This window comes from Sparus aurata, chromosome 14 (assembly GCF_900880675.1).
Source record: "Sparus aurata chromosome 14, fSpaAur1.1, whole genome shotgun sequence".
Classification (NCBI taxonomy): domain Eukaryota; kingdom Metazoa; phylum Chordata; class Actinopteri; order Spariformes; family Sparidae; genus Sparus; species Sparus aurata.
Window position 1 is genome coordinate 13,893,636 of NC_044200.1, and position 5,858 is coordinate 13,899,493.

A 5,858-nucleotide genomic window follows, 5' to 3' on the forward strand; every position below is an offset into this window, starting at 1 on the left:
TTTGGGTTCTGCTCAAAGCCACGAAAAGGATCGCAACATGATCAAATTATCAAGGCGAGGAAAACTTGAAAAGAAAACATCATCAAAGCAGCAATGTCCTCCACGTTTTCCTAAAAAGAAATGACCTGAAATTCAAGGCATCCATTTAAAAAGAACAAACAAAAAAAAACAGCACATCCTTCACTCCTCGCCGCTGCCATCGTGTCAGACGCGATTAATCGCCGACACGTTTTCCGACAACTCCCAGCGCAGCGTCACTCTCGTCGCCTCGTGATTGCCGTCGAGGCAGACGTCGCAGGGAAATGGCGATTATTAATGTGCGGCATTTGACGTCGAGCTCACGAGGTGGCGGGGGGAGGGGGTTCATCTTGGTACGCCGAGCTGTGACAAAGCACCGTCGAGTCCGCGGAGGAGAGGACATCCCATCCTGTCTAGAAAACACACAGGGTACGAAGCGAGCGAGCGGAGCAGGGAGATGCAGAGGAGAAACAGTCGTCAGGTGGTGATAAGCACATTTCGTCCTGTGCTGAGCTCAATCAGAGCTCTGAGCCGCTCACACTTGGGTACGCCGCTGGGGTATTTTATGTTCCAGTAAGTACAGATGGGCGATAAATGAAAGGGGAAAGCCAACATAAAGTGTCTCCGCGAGAGCTTCAAAGTCTCTCGAACTTTGGTGGAAAGATATTCAGTGCTGGAGAACAGTGTGGGCCCGAAATCTCCATCTCGCCGCGGTCGAGATCCGGTAACTACAAAGGCCGTGAGTCACACAGGGCCGGATCACAGCGTTTGTTTGCACAGCTGCTTATAGTCCACTCTTTCAGAAACTTCGGTACTATCTTCAGTAACCACCTCAACTTCTACCAGCGTATTCTGGACAACTCTATTGTCCAGTGGTGTTTTTTCCTACTTAGAAAATCTTAAAAAATCAGGTCCTTTTCATCCCTCATGAACTCAGAAACAATAATTAATGTGCTCATTTCAGCCCAGTTAGATCAGGGCGACTGTGGTAGATTGATCGGCCACCAATCGGAGACTTACAGGAGGCCCATGCAGACTGTATTAGTGGTTATAATGCTGCATCTCCATTAAACTAATTATGTGCACCAGTGATGATTAAGTTGTCCTATTAAAGAGGGAGAATCGTTTGTATCAAATTCTTGTAAATAATTAAGATCATGTGGGAGAGATATCAGTGTTCCTTGTTTCAAAAAAGCCAGATTAAACGCTTCTTTGACTCAACGTTGCGTAACACTAAAACATGAACACTTTCAAGTGGGGCTTTTTCAGACACTGCCTCTAAAACGCAGCACACTGTGGAGCGTTCGAGACCCAAAACTAAACAGTGTTTCTGTCCTGGAATATGACTCGGCCCCGGGGAAGTCAGTGTGCGGTAATGTTATAAAACAAACATTTTATCAGGAAACTACTCGTTAGCATACTAGAGATCCCTTTTAAAAGATCACGAGTCGGAACTCGGGTCATATTCTACTTGAACGATGCAAATTCCCCAACAAATTTACAAGTAATCGAATTACCGAAAGTCGCAGACACGCGATGAACCTGTGGTTTTTAAGGGAAGTTGCCAGCCTTGTTCATCCGACCTCAGATAATTCTCATAATCATTGAACCCTTCAGCGACCCATAAAAGTCCTCGGAACAGTAACATGGTCACCCTGACAGAGATTGTGTCACTCACCTCACCTGTATACATACAGTATGTGTGTACTCCACACATGAATCCTCAGGTTGCAGTTGGCAGCGATTTTGTAGAATCAAGTAAAAACATACAATAAACTCAGAAGATAGTACTAATTACGCTTCTCAATTACAGGATGTTACACTTAATTTGCCTGTGTTTAGTCTCTGCGGCGGAGCTGTCAATCACATTGATGATCATCATCAACGGCGTTCGCCCAGTTTTTCCTGAGAATGTTGATTTTCAACTGTGAATACTTCTAACACCATCAACACCTCCACATCTGTGACAGATGTGGCAGCCCAGAACATTCTCAATTGTTGGTCTCGCTGCATTTTTGTCAATGAAAGACTTGAGTGAAGGTAGACGTTGTAGTGTATTATTGGTAGTTGTGGCAGAAGTACCAATAGTCCTAGTGCTGATAAAAGTGACAATTTAAATGCAATCATGTCTTGGACTAATAATATTACAACCTGCATGGCTCTCGCGACTTGTAATAGCGCTAACAATCATCATTTTCTCCACCGTGAAAGCCTCTTTCACAGTGTCAGGCAGGTCTGTGCTTTTAGCTCCATCTCGTCTGTCTGTTATCACCTCTCATCAGCAGGGGAGGAGGACGAGGTTGGAAGATTGGGGTGGGGGGAGGGGGGCTGCTCATCCGAGGCAAAGAGGAGAGCCAAAAGGAGGCAGCATCCTTATCAAAGGCCTGGGTGCTGAGCCTCGGATAAAAATAGAAACGGAGGGAGATTGGCATCGATTTCTGCAGGCGTTGACGGCCCGATTGACAGCAGCACCGCAGCGTCGGGCTGTTGAGCCATCGAGGGAATCCGCCAGACTGCCTATGATGAGATGAGATGGGAAGATAACTTCTGACAAGCCCTCCACCCGCCACCCATCTCTAATCACCCCTGTCTGCACACACACACATACACACAAACATGCACACACACAGAGAAAAAGTAATTACCACATGCAAGCACGCGCACACACTCCGAGACACACACACACACACACACACACACACATTGCCTGCCCCCTGAGCAAGTAATGGGACTTTGGCTGGCTGAGCATCCACCTGTCCGGTGTCTCCTGCCAAGCCAAAGCTCATGTGCTCGCACACATACAAAATACCTCTGGATGTCCCTCCGCAGCCACCAGCCGCCGTCCTGAAGGGTTAGCTCACTGAATTATCCTCCATCAGTAAATAGAGCCTAATATCCATGAGACGTCCCGCGTGGGGGGTGTCAGTGACCTTTATTTTACTGCTGTAAATGAACTCCACTAAGTGATTACTGTTATTACACTGCCTGCTTTACTGCACTTGGATGTTATTCATCTCCCGGAGGTGTTGGCAGTAATTCAGTCGAGCGTGCCGGGCAGGCTAATATCAGTGTGTCTGAGGTGTCTGCGTGAAAACAAGCCGTCTTTAGGTTATCTTATTCCCGGCATCTTTGAGGGAACAGTCCGGGAATTTGGGGAAATTCTTTCTTGACAGAAAGATGGTTCACTTAGATTGGCATAAAAAGACTGGAGAGAGTTAGCTTAGCATCACATCTAAAGCTCAACAATCAACATGTTGCATTTCCATTGTTTCATATGACAAAAAGTGTGAAAACATCTCTTTGACGTTCATAATCAGACAGAAGGATCTGTTTCCCTGCCACCTCCAGCTTTTGTGCTAAGCTAAGCTAACCTCCCAGCTTCTGGAACAGACAAAGAAACGACAGTGGAATAAACCTTGAGTCAAAGGCAACACGCACGCTCTCTGTTTTATCTGTTTTGTTGTGGTGCAGGGAATCAAATCCCCTTAAAGATTGCACTCTTATCACAACAGTACATTCTCGCGCGCACGTTTCACCTCCGCATCAACAGATTTATTTAAAAAGGTCGACGTCTCCGTCACAAAGATGCATCTTGTGAGAGTGTGTGCAAGATTGTACGCTGTTTTGCTGGAATGGTATCAATCTCATCTAACTCTAGGCAAGAGAGCGGATGAGCCTTATTCCCAAAATGTCAAACTTCTTCCTCTAACGTGAGATGCATACTCAGATGTGAAGGATTTTACAGTCGACCCAGGGAACCAGCAACTTCCCAGCTACGTAAGCTAACTACAACAACCGTCTAAAGGTCCAGTGTGTGTGCGATTAAGGGGGGATTTAGGGGGATCTATAGGCAGGAATTACATTATATATATATATATATATATATATATATATATATATATATATATATATATATATATATATATATATATATATATACATATATATATATGTATATGTGTGTATATATATATATATATATATATATATATATATATATGTATATATCTGCAGAGATGGCAGGTCCTCTTTAGGTGGAGTCGGCCATGTTGAACTGGCGTGTTTCTACATTATCCCACAGCGGATACGCCAAACACTGACTCTAGAGAGGGGCCTTTCACATTTTTCACATTTTTTGTGGCCACTCTAAAAGCTGTAAAAACCCCAAATCCCCAGAAGAAACACAGAGGACATGGCCTCAGTGTCTTCAGTGTTGGCTGCAGACGGCCCTGTTTGCACTTTCCAAAAAACTACAACCTCTAAGGAACACAAGTCTTTCTCTTGCACTGCTTTATTTTGAAGATATATATTTACTCATTACACATTAATTTCACAAAATGACTCTAGAATGTAGTATATCTGGGAATACGCAAGCAATCATTTATACTTTAAAGGTGCAATATCTAAGAATTTTGATGTTGTACCGAAGACGTCTGTGCCTGGCGTTGCGGAGACATCTATTGAAGTGAGCATGCTAACCAGCTAGCCTCGTCCCGCCCTGTCTCATAATAACACTCAGGGTGGGACAGCAAGTCACTGTTGAATCCACTAGCTACACAGCTAACTGAGCTAACAGTGGTTACTCTGGTGATGCGCTGCCCCCTATTTGTTTGGAGTGTGAGTTTAACAAGTGGCAATTTCTTGCATATGGCACCTTCAACCAGACATTTTACAGGTTACACATCTTTTTATAGACTTCGCAAGAGACCAGAACTGCAAACCTGACGTGTTGGGGGAAAAAAACTCAAGGATAGAGATCAAGCACAGATGAAAATGTCATATTCATGAGTGGGACATTTGTCACGCATCGTCCTCGCTCGCGCTCCTTTCTCCGCTCATCGTGAAATTATCCAATAAAGCCAAAATAATCATCATTAAAAGCCCCAAAGTTTGACTTTTACTCATAATTAGGTGATTTGCAGCAATCTGCCACAAGGACTCTGTCAATCTGTCAGCGTGATCCTCCTCCTGTTAGAACCGCCTCAGAGACAATTACTCCGGGCTCCTCCTAATTAGAAACTCATTGAAATTTATGAGTGTCTGTTATGAATTATTGAGCTCTGTTTCCTGGGAGGGATGCCATCAGGGAAGTTCAAGCAAGTGGTTTTCTTGCAGGTCCCTTCACCGGTGCGTTTTTGTCCGTGTTCGGCGGGAAAATGATAGGTACGTGGCTCCCTCTGGTGGCGGACAGGAGACATCTGAGACATCTAAAGTTGTGACTGCAGAAGATGCAGTTAAAGGTGACATCTGTCAGACTGTGTGACAAAATACAAATACCCAAAAAATAAAAGAAAGAGGCTGTTTTCATAGCCTGTTATGATTTTTAAGTGGCTGGGATGGATGTCATGTACAACAGGAGAGACGATCTCCGCTCTCACGTGCCACCCCAGCTTCTTCAGAGCAGAGCATTAAGTGAGCGGTGACAGCACCTTCTCCTGCAGCCGAGAAACGGATGGTGCAGTTTTATTGGAAGTGTCGTCACTCTCTCCATCATCGTCCTCGCAGCTGTCTTCTACAGTGCAGTTGTTTCCTCCCTTCAGCGTCCGCTGTTCTTTATTTCTCTGCAGTGGTTTTTTCTCTCCTGGGTTTGCTCTTACCTTTCACACCATTAACTTTATGTCGACATGCCGCTGAGGGTTTGCTTACATGTGTAAGTGTGGAGAGGATGGTGTCAGACATGGAGAATCGCACTGATGTAACAAAGATGTAGATCTCAAAATACACCTTCTGACGTGTTTTATTGTCACACAGTGGCTGTGCACCAAAGAAACACAGGTATTCAAAGTCATCCGTGCTACATAATACACACACACACACACACACACACACACACACTATAC